Raw genomic sequence first — 18,742 nt, forward strand, 5'->3', positions numbered from 1 at the left:
ATGTAGAATATGCACTGGACTAGTAACTAATCTTAGCCTTAAACAAACCAGTTCCTCGTGAGATGTGATGGCAGCTCACAACACCATGTTCTTTTTAGTAATTTTGGTTCCACTTTGACATAGCAAATGAAAAAACTAATGTTTCGACTTCCTAAAATATAAAATGAAGATTCCTCTTCCTCGCACTCTTTGTATAGTGTGTGAAATTCCCCTTCTGTACCACTTTTTTGTGTTTTTTGCACTTGTCTTCCATCTCTAATATACACATTACCCCTGCAAGTTGTAAACCATTTGAGACCAAAATGTCATTTTCGTGCATATGTGGACTCCTGTGTCCATGTACAAGAGCTACTATGTTGTGTATGTGTACTTCGGGTGTAAAAACTGTTGAAAACCACCTTGCAAAGATAGCAATTCCCGCGAAAACACAGTTGAGGACAGTCATGCGAGTTGAGATCACGTGACTTGAACTGACTTGACGTGCCATGACGTGACAGACAGTGTGAACACACCTTCACGTGACGGTCCAATGACGTGACAGTGCCGTGACACCCAGTGTGAATTGGCCTTTATAATGTTTTGTGTGGCCTTAAACTGTTGCAATAGAAGCCAGGACTTTCATGTTTTATGCCATACTGCATTAGGACTTTCGTTTCTCAAAAAAGGGTATTTATGGAAGCCCCTTTGATCAACGCATTTAGGTTGAATATTCATACAGTTGTGTAACCTGCTGCATCTTTTAACATCCTACCGGCCACCATAAATCTGTTTTCTACATGCTGCTGTCACTGTATAAAAGCACATATTACTGTTTAACAAACAATAGCACTGATTTTGCAGTGGCAGATTTTAAGGACTATTTGATAATGGATAAAATGAAACAGAATGATTTTATTGTATGTTACGCACTGAGCTAAAAAACAGATCTCTACTGACGCGGGATTGAACTGTCGTATGAACTTACAACAAAATGTTCTATTCTATTGATGTTTGACAATTTCTAAATACATTTTCTGCAACTTTGAACACACACTCAGCATGCTTTGTGATTCAGAAAAAATACTTTTTGTATTAATTTTCGATCACAAAGCAGAACTTCTGATGCATGAAGGAGATATAAATGTTTGTGTAGGTCATTGTGTCACACCTACCTCGCCGATATGCGATGTGTGTTGATGTTACAAAATGACCAGTGTTGCTTGTTGCTGCCATCCAGATCCTTGTTCACGCATATATATTCTCTATAGGTTGTTTACACACCTCTTTGGATTTAGCTGTTTTGTATTATAACTTCGAGTATGCTGTTTCATGGCAATAGCGCACTGAAGATTTATTACATATAAATTCAGTTACAATTAAATATCAGTTAATGATGCTTCGACAATATAAGCCTACAAAGATACTATGATAGCTGATACAAAAGCCGAAATTTGCATGTTTTTGGTGTAACATAACAGATGAGGACCTGGACTACAGAGTTGAAGGAAGTAGGTACACATTCTGTTATATGCTAAATTTTTATCATGTTAGCGTTTTCAATACATTCTCGGACTTCCTTACAAATGTAATATAAGGGTCAGCTGCAATTTGCATGAAAATGTTCTGAGATGACAAGGTTATTTGGATATATTTAATAAATTCTCTTCTAACCACACTTCTATTTTACCAACAACACCTTACACTTATTGAATTTGCGTCATTTTGAAATGCAAAACTGGTTTCAGAAGATATGAAAATATGATACATTTCACCACTGATAAGATACATAATACAACAACTAAAATATGATATGTCAGCCATCTAGAATTGGTCATTAGATACATTAAAGTATTCTCAATCACAGTACAAGTGAAAACTGCTACCAAGGGGAAAATTTCGGAAGCCAAGTGAACTAAACCGCTAGGCAGTGCTGGTTACTTGGTACACTCTGCAACATTATATCATATCAGACAATTTCACCAGCAAATGTGGATCACTTTACAATGTTTTACAAGAAGGTATTACTTTACAATACAATGTGTAACAAATCTTTTCTCTCTCTTGTTTTTTGAGTGGTCGAAACTAATAGAGGGGAAGGCACTGATTGGCGGTGGGACCAACTGCCTATTAACAAACGAATCTCTCTTTCTTTGATAAATTACAGCACATAAATTATTATCATCAGTAAAAGTTCATAAATATTTGATAAAAGTTAAAATTATAGAGATTACTAGAGTGTTGGTTAAAGTTGGCACACATGAGATAATGTACATAAGATCTTCTGTAGTTTATGGCAATAAAACTGTTATCTGTGAATAACAAACATTGTAGAGCGCCAAGACGCAATTAAAGATGGGCGGGAGGGATGAAGGGATACACAATATTATTCTTGACATATTAAAATATCCTGTAAAACTGTATGTAATACTGTGACTACAAATGTTTATGAAATGATAACATTAAATAGAATAACACGAAAGCGTTGTTGAACAGTTAGCTGTTGTTAACAGTTTTCAACTTTTGCCATGTAGCGTGAGGCGTGAAGAGCTGAGCGACCACTTATGAATATGATGATGTTGATGTTTGGTATGTAGGGCTCTCAACTGTGTGGTCATCAGCACCCGTACAAAGACCCAATTTTTACACAGTCCAAATTTTTCACACAGTCCAGTCTAGCAAGTGCACGAATGATGATGGTCATGAAATGATGGGAACAATACAAACACTTAGTCCCCGGGCAGAGAAAATCCCCAACCCGGCCGGGAATTGAACCCAGGACCCCATGATCCAGAGGCAGCAACGCTAGCCACTAGACCACTAGTTGCAGGCGCGCTTATGAATACTCTGTCAGGCTATGACCAATCTGAGCGAAAGACATTCTAAAATAATTAAACTTATACTCATATTGTGCACAAAACAAAACACACGAGGAATCCACACAAAGGTGCATAGTCAGAGGAAAAATACATAATGGTACACCATTTATCACAAAAAGAATGTTGTGTAGCGGAGAACTGTAGTACATCACGATCTACCTAACCCCCAGGATGGTGGCAGAACTGTTCGTTAAGTATTTCTGACAAAAATTTTGTTTTACTCTGAAAAATCTCCAATTCATAGAGCGCATTTAATAGCAACCCTTTTGGGGTGTTGTGCAGGATTTTAAGATTAATTTTAATTTCTCCTAATGATTTTTTTCTTTGGAAAAGATGCCTTTTGCTGTCATACATATGCTCTCTAAAAGGTTTTTCGAAGTACCTACCAGTCTGTCCTATATAAAATTTTTCACAGTCACCACATTTAACTCCTACACTCTCATGATTATCAAGCCTAACATCAGTCAAGTGTCACAATTTGTTCCCTAATTTACTGTTAGTTTTGTGCCCTAAACTAATATTATGGTTCCTGAATCTATTTACTACTCGCTCAGTGAATGTTCTGTTATATGGAATACTCATCCTTATTCCTTGCTGTTTTTTTACTGTTATATATAAGCTTAATGTACAGAGACCTAACTTCTTTACTATTACAACGATTTGACCTTGCCATCTGTTCTAAAACATGCAATTCTTTCTCAATGCCTTTCTCATTTAAGGGCAGCTTTATTAACTATTTAGCATAGCCCAAAAATAGGCCCATTTATGCACTTTTGGGTGGCATGAGTCCGCTGGCACAAGGGCATCTGTAAATGTTGGCTTCCTAAAAATTCCAAATGTCAGTTTGTCAGTGGATCTATTTATAGTAAAACGTAGAAAATTTATAGTTCGTTCAACTGTAAAGACTATGTTGGGGTGCACACTGTTAAATTAATAATGTTGTCATTTTACAAACATTTATAGTCACAGCATTAAAAACAGTTTTACAGGATTTTTGAATATCTCAAAAGTAATTTTGTGTACCCCTTCACCACTCCCGCTCTTCTTTAATTGTATCATGGCGCTCCATAATGTTTGTTATGCATAGAAAACGGTTATTGTCATATGACTACAGAAGATCTTATGTACATTATCTTCAGTGAGCCAACTTTAAACAATTCCCTGCGAACCCTCTAGTAATCTCTATAATTTTAACTTTTATTAAGTATTTATAAACATTTACTTATGATAGTAATTTATGTGCTGTAAGTTATCAAAGAAAAAGAGAGGTTTGTTTGTTAACAAACAGTTGGCCCCAGTACCAATCAGCGCCTCCTTCCAATTAATTAGTTTTGCCCACTCAAAAAAAAAGGAGAAGAAGATATGTTACACATTGTATTGTAAAGTAACACCTTTTTGTTAAGCATTGTAAAGTGATTTCCATGTTTACTGATGAAATTGTCTTATACGATGTAATGATGAAAATTGTGGATGCAAACATTAACAAATTGAATCGTGTACCACGTAACCTGCACTGCCTAGTGGTTTAGCCCACCTGGCTTCCAAAATTTTCCCTTGGTAGCAATTTTCACTTGTCTTGTGATTAAGAAATCTGACGTTATACAATGTATTTAATAAACAATTTTATATGACTGACATACCACTGGTAAGCAAAGAAGCCATATTTTAGTCATTGTACTATGTCTCTTATCAGTGGTGAAATGCATCATATTTTCAGGTCTTCTGATATCAGTTTTGTATCGTATTTTGTTGCCTTTGAAAATGACGGAAAGTCGAAAAGTGTAAGGTGCTGTTGGAAGAACAGAAGTGGATCAAACCACAAGAAAAGTTACTAAAAGTAGTAAAAGTATGTTCTGCAATATTCGATGTTATTTAAATTACCATCTGATTGGAAATCAAGAATGAAATAAATATCTTGCAGTTTTCGAGTGTGTGGTTAGTTAAGATCCTAAGAGGACATTTTAAGTTTCTGCAAGTGAAATGAGCAGCAATAAAATTCATATTCCTTTTTGTCCCAAATATTTGTCTCTTTATTTCGGAATACTTGGTGACTTCTGAGTCTGTCATTAGGTGGGAACCTAAGAGGACAGCTTAAATTGCTGTGAGAGAAACGAGTAGCAACAAAATTCATTGTCATCCTTGTCACAAATATGTGGCTATTTATTTCCTAGCGTAGACAAAGATCATGAAGTGACAGATAATTCACTTGTTACAACCAATTGGACTTCCAGCTAACATAATTCTGCCACTAACTACAGGCCAATTTCCCTTTATTACCAGAAAGCTGTTGATCTATCATGTAAGTTAGTTACGTGATCCAATGGACTGATAAGGCAGACGTCATGCACTTAGCTTCATAGTTATATGACTTACGTTTGTATAAAAAAAGATGTTGAAAATTTGTAGGTATGTATATTACTACTTAGTTCTATACGAATACTCTTATCAAACAGAAAAAGTTGTCAAGGGTAAATGACTTTAGCGATGTATTCAGTACTTAAATTGCTTGGTTTAGTTACCAAAAAGGCTTGATATTCTTTGAATACAATGACAGTTCAGAAGAGGGGAGCAGAGTTTATTGTTCCTCCTAGTAATCTATTTGTATATCTGTCTGGTTTTTAGGTGAAATGGACTACAGATTTCCATTTCTGTTGGAGAAGAAATGTGATATAAGACTGGTGCTAGTATTTTTCATTAAAATAAGCACAGAAGCTATAATCTGTGACTATGTTAGGAAAACAGGTACTAGTAGCTTTTTTCCCATAGTTAAAATTTTGCCTGAGTCTAGATTTATTACAAGATATTGTTTTAGAGTACCTCATTCAAATCAAATACGCAAAATATGGTTTAGTTATCCTATTTTCCACAGTGGGTACTATAACTTTGAAAAAAGCAAATAAACTTTTCAATGATACACAAATTTATTTTTCAAGCCCTTCAGCACACGTCCATCAAAGCTTGCAACTTTTTAACCTGTTTACTGATTCCAGAATGAGATTTTCATTCTGCAGCGGAGTGTGCGCTGATATGAAACTTCCTGGCAGATTAAAACTGTGTGCCGGACCGAGACTCGAGCTCGGGACCTTTGCCTTTCGTGGGCAAGTGCTCTACCATCTGAGCTACCCAAGCACGACTCACACCCCGTCCTCACAGCTTTACTTCCACCAGTACCTCGTCTCCCACTTTCCAAACTTTACAGAAGTTCGCAAGAGAGCTGCACAATGCAGTCCTTTCATATCTGTGCCTGCCATCTGAGAAAAGTAATGGACTCCCTGCAACATTCTGTGTCATACAGCATCATTGGACAGAGACTATCAGCAGCTCGACTAGGGAATTACTGTCCCGTGTATATTAGCCCTACAACATAAACAGCTGCATGTGGAGTGGTGCCGCAACCGAGAAACATGAACTGCACCGCATTGTGTTCAATGGTGAATGTGATTCTGTACTACCTCAGATGACCATGTTGGTGAGGATGGTGGGGAACTGGTGTGTGGTCCCATTCTTCCAGTGTTTTGGAGAGGGACAGTGGTGTTACTCTTGGTGTCATGGTGTGGGGAGCCATTGGGTAGGAGTTCAGGTCATAGATGGTAGTGATTGAGGTAACTTTGATGGCACTATGGTACATTGTGGACATCGTGTATCCGCATTTGCTATTCTCATGTGACAGTATTCTGGTGCCTTTTTTGAACAGGACAGTGCTCATCCAAACATGGTGTGCCTCTATGAACTGTCTGTGTGATGCTGAGGTACTCCTGAGGCCAGCAAGATCCCCAGATCTGTCTCTGATAGAATATGTATGGGACCAGCTCGCAGGTCAATTTCATCCCAGCGGCTGTTTTCCTGAATATCAGGGACCAGTTACAACATTGGGGACCAGGAGAAGGTACAACGACTTTATGACACTCTTCCTAACCGAACAAGTGCATGCATCCAAACCAGGGGGGTCCTAAAGAACAGAAACTAAGTATTCATATAATATATATCGCAATATTATGTGTCGAATTCCTTATTATGAGATGAATTCAGCTTCAAAAAATTTTACGCTTATTACATTATTATCGGCGTTGTGATAGCAGAATAGTGACACAGAACAGAGATACGATTTCCACATTATTTATTAGTAAGCTCATATACATAACACGCGCAAGTGTTACGAGCGTACTGGGCATGCTCCCTTCCAACCCCTCGCCGGGCAGCGATCCTCATTTACCGGGTCAGAGATGCTACCCCGCCACAGTAGGATAAATAATCAGATAGAGATTATACCATGAGTGTCATTAATTCCTGCATTGTTTTTTACATCACTTTCTTTTAACCAATTTATGAGTTAGTACGAAACTGAAATTCATATTATAATTTTCGAAGAAACGTACGAAGTGCTGCAATGATAGTTATTCGGCGCATTTCGATCTATTTTCAACTCTATCGATATTGTACAGTTTTCGATAACCAATGCAGTTCGAATGTCAAACGCGGAAGATTGACAATGTGTTTAGGTTGGTTGTCGTCTGCAGTAAACAATTTGCGGCGGTAAATTTTTGTATCTTAAAAATAGATTAGTGGCGCTGTTGCAAAGTTACCTCGCTCATTGTGCTATCCATCGCTCGGTGTGATATATCAAAGTAAGTGATGCAAAGAGCTAGTGCAATTAATAATAACTGTTGCTTAAAGACTTGAGGTATGAAATTGTTTGCAGTGCCCCGAAAACGTTGTTTTGAATGTTGACCAGATACACACCACACAGAGATATTTAATAATGCCAAGCAGTCTTTTACTTAAATGGCTTTTGTGTGTTTTTGATGCAGTTATAACATGTTACAGAACTCACAGAAGCGTGCAATTCGTCTACATGTAGCATAACTGGCTTTAGAGTAAGAAATAAATAAATATTATGTATATTGCCGTAGAAGAAAAATGCGGAATGAATCATTTGTTCGGTATGAATCAGAACAGGGAACTGAAATAGTTCATTTGTACAATGAACGAGATTGTTTGGGAGAGCAGCAAGCAGGTGGGTACCTCCTACGCAGGCACTAGGACCAGCTGGTAACTAGCGGTAGTGGGTGATGAAGCTCAACGGTGATGAAATGCAGTCTTAGCAATTTATTTCCGTGGATGTAATTCCTGCGTTTCTCTTTTACGGTGTTGTATAAAATGCCATTACATGGCGTTGCCCATTATTATAAAACCTTTCACCCAGCCCCCTGTACACAGAAATTTTGGGCCATTGTATTGTCAGCATAAGTGGAATGTAATCTGTAACGTTTTTTAATCTGAGGTGTGATATTGCACTATACCAAAAACCTGTAATCACTACCAATCAGCTATTAAATAACAAACAAGCAATTAAATATATCCTTCAATACAGGACAACTACACACAGAGATAATACGTAATAAAAATATATTTAAGGAATGTATGTAACTGAAGTGGTTCACACTCTTAAAATTTGCGACACCGATAATGAAAAGCCCTGAAGCACACACCACATAGTGAAACCAGCAAACAGAAGACAGCACACTTGGAAACATCCCACCCCTCCTTCTCTCTCCTCTCTGCATACAAAAAGCAAAGTATAACATATTCACTTGCTGTAAGAGAATTGTCTACAAATTGGCCTATTATATTGTAGAAATATGAACATCATAAAGAAAAGCGTTCTGCATAGACAACATAACATAGTAAAACTTATAACACACAGATACATAGTTTAAACATGCAGCAAATTCAAACAGAAAACTCACCATTGAAGAAATTCCCACATAGAGAGAGCACTGTACTAGTAGAGAAACTTATTTTAAATGAATATACGAAATTCTGAAAAAGCATACTATTCAATACCTGAAAGTGATCATACATGAGACAGACAGCCCATGAAATTACACTCAATTTACTGGATGAAAACAATTGAACAGTGAATGCAGCGGCATATATAGTAAGAATATAAACATTTTGCTGTGTGAAATTAGTCTCCAGTGAATCAAAGTGCCATTGATAAATAACATGTGCAGTGTTTTTGATGAACATGTGCACAAAGAGAATAGCACTGAAGAAACTACACTATAATGTAAATGGTTTGTTATTTTCATTACTGTCACCTGTCTTCCAGAACAATCATGTTGTTGCAGATGAAAAGCTACATAGCAGCAACAAGTGAACATCACAACCTTCTTAACCAATAATCGTAAAAATTAGAATTGTAACACCAAACAAGCTTAGACTTAAGTTTTCATCAATATTGTTACTTTTTTAAATATTAAAAAAATTCATATAATACAGAGGTGCTGTAATATATACTATTGAGTCAAAACATTATGACCACCTGCTTAATAGTGTGTTGGTCTACACAGTAAGTTTCGATTTTGTGTGGCATGGAATCGACAAGACCGTAGTAAGGTTATGGAAGAATGTGGTGCAAGATGTCTACCCACAGGTCACACATTTTCCTCAAAATTGTATACTGGTGATTTGAGGATACAGAGCTGGTGCCCAGTAGTGTTCCAATTGTGTCCCATCAGGTTAAGATAAGGAAAGACATCAACATAAGTTCACTGCAGTGTTTCTGAAACCATTACAACAGAACTCTGGCCTTGTGACTGTTATCTTTCTGGACGATGCCATTCCTGCGGGCGAGGACATTATGTGTGACGGGGTGGAGGAATCCCCAATAATATTCATGTAGTCCACAGCTGTTGAATTTATGGCAAGGCTAAGTGAATATACCTCATAGCATAATACTTCACCCATCGGCCTGCATTCGTGGTGCAGTGCATGTTTTAAGCAGCTGTTCGCTTGGATGGCCACTTATCTGGACGTGGCCATCAACTTAGTGTAACAGGAACTGATTCATCAGACCAAGTGACACACTTGTATCGATCCATGGTCCAATCTCAGTTATCCCATTCCCATTGCATATGTAACTGCTGATGTCAACACAGGAACACATTGGGGGTCATAAGCGATGGAAATCCTTGTTCAATCATGTTTGCTGAATGGTGTGCTTTGAAACACTTGTGCCCTCACTTGTTGTCAGGCCTGCCACAGATCACCGCCTGTCTTGTGTTATAGAGTAGACAGGCCTCAGACTTCTGTGTTCCATGAAGTGGTGTGTACAGCCAATGCATTGTTATCTACTTATGGTTTCTCCACCTGTGCAACACTTCCAATAGATACTGACAATAATAGCACACAAATAGCTCACCATCTTCATGGTTTGTGAGATGGTCGTTCCCATGTGCCAAGCACCAACAATCCGCCCTCTGTCTTCCAGGTGGCTTCCCCTTTCATTCTTTCCCCCAGTGTATTTTCTCCTACTGTTTTTCCTATTTTTTTTCCTTCTTACTATCAAGTTCATCTTCCATCAGAATTAAATTTTTGTCTTCCTTAACTGTCTCAATAATTCATTTATCTTCTCATACAATATTTCAAACACTACATCTGTGAAGCTAGTACTGTGGTGGGTGTTGAATTCATGTCTATCTAGGCTATGATAGTTCATTCACTATGCTGTTCACAGTAGCTTACCTCCATTATTATTTTCTTACCATTAGACCTACTCCTACATTATTTGATTATTATTTGATTTTGTTTTTATATCCCTGTACCATACTCAACTGACCAGAAGTCCTGTTCTTCCTGCTGACACATTTCAGTAGTTCTCAATCCACCTATCAGGAGCATATCAATTTCCATTTTTAAATTCTATAAGCTAACTACCAGAATCAGAATTTGATTGTCTTGTGATGTACACACATAAATAATTGATTTAAAGTTCGGGAGACTTGTCAATATAGATAATATACCAGAGATACATACAATGTGTCAGACGAAGAAAAGAAACAATCTTCATTTACAAAAGTTATTACAAATTTGTTCAATGCCCTACAAAAAAATCTTACTATACTAGGATGACATGTAATCTTATTTTCAGTAAACCTAGTTCCACACTGTGAAAGTTTTTCATTTTTAATTTATTATAACTTTTGACAGCCATTTAATGAGGAATCTGGAGTAGAGTTTTAGGCTATGGGATGGCAACATTAAGGTATAGTTGTTTCTTGTGTGACACATATGTTGAAAATGATTTTCTATAAATAATTGTGGATTGTTATTGTTAGAGACAAACAGTTCATAAAGGTGAACAAATGGAATGGAATTTTTTTTAGATCCTTGAGTAAAGGTCGACATGATTCGTTAGCTTAATGTTACATACATTTCTAATGATAGCTTTTCGAAGTAATAATATTCTATTTGCGCTACTTGCATTCCCTCACAAGATTATTCTGTATCATACAATGGCTTCAGAATATATGTGGTAAGCAACTTTCCTAGGGTCCGTGTCACTTGCATAGGACAGAATTGTCATCGTGAATTCTAGACTGTTCAGCTTGTTTGCCAAGTAAATTATAGGCTATGCAGAGACCAAGAAAAATTTTTTTCTAAGAATATCCTCAGGAATTTGACAGATGCAGATTCTTATGGTTAGTTTGGAAGTCGCTTGATTTTGACTATTTAGTTTTAAACTGTATCAGATGTTTTTTTAGCTTTAATCCATTTACATCAAACCAATGTTCTAAACTATTTATGGTGTTAATAACTCTTTGAGCAATTTGTTCTATGGTCACACTTTCAGTGAGTACAGATGTGTCGTCTGCAAATATGACTGAGTGCAATGTTATATTTAGCTGTAAATCATTTACATAAAATAGAAACAGTATTGGATCTAAGATGGAACCTTATGGAATACCCTGTGAAATAATTTTCCATTTGAGAAACAATTTACTGTCCGTGATGTTTCAACAATCTTTGACTTCTACCTGTTGAATATGGTTTGAACCATTTGAAAGCACTACCATTTATTCCATATCTTTCTAATTTATATAACAATAGAGAATGATTTACACAGTTGAAAGCCTTCATAAGGTCACACAAGATTCCTGTGACATTTTGGGATTTGTCCAGAGATAAGCAAATTTTCTCAACAAATTTGTTGGTAGCACTTATTGTAATTTCCCTTACTGGAAGCCAAACTGATTCAATGTGATAGATTTTGCCATGAAATTTTGAATCTGGATTGCAACAACTTTTTCGAATGCTTTTGAAAATATTGGAATGAGACTTGCAGGGTGGTTGTTTACTACATCTTCCTTTGAGTCTTTCTTAAATAAATGCTTTACTACTGCGTACTGTAGAGCATCTGGAAAGCATAGATATTCAAATGACTGGGCTATTATTTTAGATAGGGGTGCTGATGTTAAACTTGAAATATTTTAATTACCCCAGTGGGTATTTCAGCCCATCCAGTCAAATTTTTATTTTTAAGGAAGAATATTATTTTTTATACATCTTTAGCTTTAATTTTTTGGAGTTCAGTTATAACTTGCTTTTATCATGATTGATATCAGAGGGTTGGACATTATATAGGTAACAGCTTACATTACCATCTGATTTTGATACATTTATGAAAAACTCATTGATATGTTCTTATATTTCTGAAGGATTTACAATGGATTGCCACCTACCTTAATTTTGGGAATTAGTGGTCTACTGGATATTATACCAAGTTCAGGTGTTCAGCCTTTGATTTATTTGTATGGTTCAGAATGAATTTGTTGTGTGCCATTTCTTTTGCTGCCTTTACCATACTTCTAAATACAGTTTTATACCTTTTTACATAGTTTATAAAATCTGAATTTGTATTACTTTTCAGTTCATTATGTAACTGTCTTTTTTTTTTCACTTGACACTTTTATATGTGCAGTTATCCGCGTTTGTTTGTTTGTCATTTTTTATGCAAACTGTGGGGGGGGGGGAATAGAACCCAATTAAGGAATATAAATTCCACACATCCACTCCCACCTCTACCTTTCCCCCGTATGGTACCGGTTTTCTTTCTCCTGATGACATCATCCTCCTGTCCACACCCAGAGCCAAATGGGGGACTACTTAATCTTTGGAATATTTTACACAACAGCAGGATGCCTTCATCAGTAAGCCATAAATTTAGACCAGCATACTGTCAAGAAAAATAACACTGCAGTATCACTCCCTCTTTGAGTCAATCACAACACAAACATAGCAAGGCCACAGTGGCTAATGTTAGTAGCCAGATCAGTCAGTCATCCAGACTGTTACCCATATTCAGAAACCACAAGTTTGTCTGGTGTCTCCACAAATACCCCTTCATTATCGTTGCACCTTAGGTACTCCTATCTGTATCTTTGAGGCATACAAGCCACGTCACATTTTTTAGGTCTGTGCTTCATGGTGGGATGTAGTTTGTATGGAATACATTGGGTATTTTTAATATTATCTTAGCAATTACAAATCATATATTACTAGCCAGAAAGATAGTATTTTCATAAAATCTAAGAAAACTCCCATTAATATCCATTACTACTGTCAACAACAAATTATAGAGGAGGGGTGGGGGAATTGAAAAATTTGTTCAAGGTAAATATTTCACATGTAGCAGGGGGTTGCCTTACCGTTGTTCGATTTAGACAAAATTTTTGCACAGATTTTTTTTATTGGTATAAGGTAATTCCCTTGTCTGGCTGCTGTTAGTCTCCAGTCAATGGCTGGCATGAGACAAATTGTTCCGAGGAGTCCATTACTTGTTCTCAGATGGCATGTGCAGGTGTGACGGGGTTATGATGTGCTTGGTGCCCGATATGATTATGATTTCTTGTAGCAGTCAGAAATGGCTGCCAGGAATGTTGAGAACCAGTATACTTACATTCACTCACAGTCCAACATTGGGCCACTCACATCAAAATGCTCCACAAATCTGCATATTGCATATTAGACCAGCAAGCCAAATGGAGATACAAATGAGGCAGTCTTCAAAGTGTCAGGTGTCGACAAGGCTGTCTCACATGAGTGCGCAGCATCTCCATGTCCTTACCAGTGAACATTCATCAGATGCTGTTCACACCCCTTATATACTCTACTAGGACTGGTTGAGTTTGATACTGTAGCCCATTGATGAATGGAAATGTACAGAATAAACTGCTTGCTTTATTTTTAAATTGCCTGTAGCAGTAGTTGTATGGATGCACTATATTATTCTAGGCAGTGGATTTTCTATTTAAAGTTGTTAAATATCCGTAGTTCCAAAAAATGTAACACTTTCTACTGCTTGTGTTTCATTGTTTGAGGAGATATTTTTTGTGCTTTATGGAATTCTATGAAAAGTTCTTGTGGGAACGGAGTGGTTTCTGCTGCTATGGTGAAGATAGTAGCAGTACAGAAATTTGCTTAACTTCTCTTATAGTAATTAAGAAAGAGCAGATAAGATATCTACTTTGTACATTCAGAAAAATTTAAAAGCAATTAATGATCTTTGAGAGGTGTCAAATGACTTCAGAATGGCACTCCACTGGCTGAAAGAGTTACATCACAACAAACACAAACTTTTAGTGGCAACAAGGTATGGTGGCTACTCTAGAATAACTAATACACATAGGGGTAGCTACTTACAGCAATATACAGCAATACAAAGGAAACTGACTTAAAAGGAACTTGAAGAAGGATGGTGAAATGTCACATAGGGAAAGAACGTTTTGAAGAAAGTAAATGGATCACTTGAAAAAACTGCAAATTATTTATTTATTTATTTATTTTTACTGTCCTCTCCCATACTACCAGTGCATGTCATAACTGAATTTATCAAGTTCAGAGTTAGATCTCATAACAAGCCCTGTTACTGTGATCTTCAGTCTGAAGACTGATTTTATGCAACTCACTGCACTGGTCTCATGTGCTAGCCTCTTCATCTCTATATAACTACTGTACTCTACATCCATTTCAACATGCTTACTGTAATCGAGCCTTTGTCTCCCTCTACAATTTTTACACACCATGCATCCCTCCAACAATAAATTAATGACTTTTTGATTTGTTAGGATGTACCTTATCAACTGATACCTTCCTTACATCAAGTTGTGCAATGAATTTATAACATTATGAATTGTTTTAAAAGCCAAACATTTGGACATGGAAATCTTTATTGGATATGAAACTCTTTATTCCCTCCCATGAACCATGGACCTTGCCGTTGGTGGGGAGGCTTGCGTGCCTCAGCAATACAGATAGCCATACCATAGGTGCAACCACAACGGAGGGGTATCTGTTGAGAGGCCAGACAAACATGTGGTTCCTGAAGAGGGGCAGCAGCCTTTTCAGTAGTTGCAGGGGCAACAGTCTGGATGATTGACTGATCTTGCCTTGTAACACTAACCAAAACGGCCTTGATGTGCTGGTACTGTGAATGGTTGAAAGCAAGGGGAAACTACAGCCATAATTTTTCCCGAGGGCATGCAGCTTTACTGTATGGTTAATGATGATGGCGTCCTCTTGGGTAAAATATTCCGGAGGTAAAATAGTCCCCCATTCGGATCTCCGGGCGGGGACTACTCAGGAGAAAGAAAACTGGCATTCTACGGATTGGAGTGTGGAAAGTCAGATACCTTAATAGGGCAGGTAGGTTAGAAAATTTAAAAAGGGAAATGGATAAGTTAAAGTTAGATACAGTGGGAATTAGTGAAGTTCGGTGGCAGGAGGAACAAGACTTTTGGTCAGGCGAATACAGGGTTATAAATACAAAATCAAATAGGGGTAATGCAGGAGTAGGTTTAATAATGAATAAAAAAAATAGGAGTACGGGTAAGCTACTACAAACAGCATAGTGAACGCATTATTGTGGCCAAGATAGACATGAAGTCCACGCCTACTACAGTAGTAAAAGTTTATATGCCAACTAGCTCTGCAGATGACGAAGAAATTGAAGAAATGTATGATGAAGTAAAAGAAATTATTCAGGTAGTGAAGGAGACGAAAATTTAATAGTCATGGGTGACTGGAATTTGGTAGTAGGAAAAGGGAGAGAAGGAAACGTAGTAGGTGAATATGGATTGGGGCTAAGAAATGAAAGAGGAAGCCGCCTGGTAGAATTTTGCACAGAGCACAACTTAATCACAGCTAACACTTGGTTCAAGAATCATAAAAGAAGGTTGTATACATGGAAGAAGCCTGGAGATACTGACAGATTTCAGATATTTCCAGAATGAGATTTTCACTCTGCAGCGGAGTGTGCGCTGATATGAAACTTCCTGGCAGATTAAAACTGTGTGCCCGACCGAGACTCGAACTCGGGACCTTTGCCTTTCGCGGGCAAGTGCTCTACCAACTGAGCTACCGAAGCACGACTCACGCCCGGTACTCACAGCTTTACTTCTGCCAGTACCTCGTCTCCTACCTTCCAAACTTTACAGAAGCTCTCCTGCGAACCTTTCAAAACTAGCACTCCTGGAAGAAAGGATATTGCGGAGACATGGCTTAGCACAGCCTGGGGGATGTGTTCGAGTCTCGGCCCGGCACACAGTTTCAATCTGCCAGGAAGTTTCATATCAGCGCACACTCTGCTGCAGAGTGAAAATCTCATTCTGGAAACATCCCCCAGGCTGTGGCTAAGCCATGTCTCCGCAATATCCTTTCTTTCAGGAGTGCTAGTTCTGCCAGGTTCGCAGGAGAGCTTCTGTAAAGTTTGGAAGGTAGGAGACGAGGTACTGGCAGAAGTAAAGCTGTGAGTACCGGGCGTGAGTCGTGCTTCAGTAGCTCAGTTGGTAGAGCACTTGCCCGCGAAAGGCAAAGGTCCCGAGTTCGAGTCTCGGTCGGGCACACAGTTTTAATCTGCCAGGAAGTTTCAGATTTCAGATAGATTATATAATGGTAAGACATTTCCAGGGGCAGATGTGGACTCTGACCACAATCTATTGGTTATGAACTGTAGATTAAAACTGAAGAAACTGCAAAAAGGTGGGAATTTAAGGAGATGGGACCTGGATAAACTGACTAAACCAGAGGTTGTACAGAGTTTCAGGGAGAGCGTAAGGGAACAAATGGCAGGAATGGGGGAAAGAAATACAGAAGAGGAAGAATGGGTAGCTTTGAGGGATGAAGTAGTGAAGGCAGCAGAGGATCAAGTAGGTAAAAAGACGAGGGCTAGTAGAAATCCTTGGGTAACAGAAGAAGTATTGAATTTAATTGATGAAAGGAGAAAATATAAAAATGCAGTAAATGAAGCAGGCAAGAAGGGATGCAAATGTCTCAAAGATGAGATCTACAGGAAGTGCAAAATGGCTAAGCAGGGATGGCTAGAGGATAAATGTAAGGATGTAGAGGCTTATCTCACTAGGGGTAAGATAGATACTGCCTATAGGAAAATTAGAGAGACCTTTGGAGAAGAGAGAACCACTTGTATGAATATTAAGAGCTCAGATGGAAACCCAGTTCTAAGCAAAGAAGGGAAAGCAGAAAGGTGGAAGGAGTACATAGAGGGTCTATACAAGGGCGATGTACTTGAGAACAATATTATGGAAATGGAAGAGGATGAAGATGAAATGGGAGATATGATACTGTGTGAAGTGTTTGACAGAGCACTGAAAGACCTGGGTCGAAACAAGGTCCCAGGAGTAGACAACATTCCATTAGAACTACTGATGGCCTTGGGAGAGCCAATCCTGACAAAACTCTACCATCTGGTGAGCAAGATGTATGAAACAGGCGAAATACCCTCAGATTTCAAGAAGAATATAATAATTCCAATCCCAAAGAAAGCAGGTGTTGGCAGATGTGAAAATTACCGAACTATGAGTTTAATAAGTCACGGCTGCAAAATACTAACGCGGAATTCTTTACAGACGAATGGAAAAACTAGTAGAAGCCGACCTCGGGGAAGATCAGTTTGGATTCCGTAGAAATATTGGAACACGTGAGGCAATACTGACCCTATGACTTATCTTAGAAGCTAGATTAAGAAAAGGCAAACCTCCATGTCTAGCATTTGCAGACTTAGAGAAAGCTTTTGACAATGTTGACTGGAATACTCTCTTTCAAATTCTGAAGGTGGCAGGGGTCAAATACAGGGAGCGAATGGCTATTTACAGTTTGTACAGAAAGCAGATGGCACTTATAAGAGTCGAGGGGCATGAAAGGGAAGCAGTGGTTGGGAAGGGAATGAGACAGTGTTGTAGCCTCTCCCCGATGTTATTCAATCTGTATATTGAGCAAGGAGTGAAGGAAACAAAAGAAAAATTCGGAGTAGGTATTAAAATCCATGGAGAAGAAATAAAAACTTTGAGGTTCGCCGATGACATTGTAATTCTGTCAGAGACAGCAAAGGACTTGGAAGACCAGTTGAGCGGAATGGATAGTGTCTTGAAAGGAGGGTATAAGATTAACATCAACAAAAGCAAAACGAGGATAATGGAATGTAGTCAAATTAAGTCGGGTGATGCTGAGGGAATTAGATTAGGAAATGAGACACTTAAAGTAGTAAAGGAGTTTTGCTATTTGGGGAGCAAAATAACTGATGATGGTCGAAGTAGAGAGGATATAAAATGTAGACTGGCAATGGCAAGGAAAGCGTTTCTGAAGAAGAGAAATTTGTTAACATTGTGTATAGATTTAAGTGTCAGGAAGTCGTTTCTGAAAGTATTTGTATGGAGTGTAGCCATGTATGGAAGTGAAACATGGACGATAAATAGTTTAGACAAGAAGAGAATAGAAGCTTTCGAAATGTGGTGCTACAGAAGAATGCTGGAGATTAGATGGGTAGATCACATAACTAATGAGGTGGTGTTGAATAGGATTGGGGAGAAGAGAAGTTTGTGGCACAACTTGACTAGAAGAAGGGATCGGTTGGTAGGACATGTTCTGAGGCATCAAGGGATCACCAATTTAGTATTGGAGGGCAGTGTGGAGGGTAAAAATCGTAGAGGGAGACCAAGAGATGAATACACCAAGCAGATTCAGAAGGATGTAGGTAGCAGTAGGTACTGGGAGATGAAGAAGCTTGCACAGGATAGAGTAGCATGGAGAGC

General features: G+C 38.1%; 1 protein-coding gene across 1 annotated transcript in view; it reads left to right on the plus strand.

The window, feature by feature from the left end:
* The first annotated feature begins 7,361 nt into the window (after positions 1-7,361).
* Positions 7,362-18,742, plus strand: part of LOC126235844 (cytochrome b5 reductase 4) — a 315,221-nt gene continuing 303,840 nt past the window's right edge. The window contains exon 1 of the mRNA XM_049944708.1: positions 7,362-7,480. The gene's annotated coding sequence lies outside the window, so the exon portion shown is untranslated. The remainder of the gene's footprint in view (positions 7,481-18,742) is intronic.

The sequence above is a fragment of the Schistocerca nitens genome, chromosome 2 (assembly GCF_023898315.1).
Source record: "Schistocerca nitens isolate TAMUIC-IGC-003100 chromosome 2, iqSchNite1.1, whole genome shotgun sequence".
NCBI classification, from domain to species: Eukaryota; Metazoa; Arthropoda; class Insecta; order Orthoptera; family Acrididae; genus Schistocerca; species Schistocerca nitens.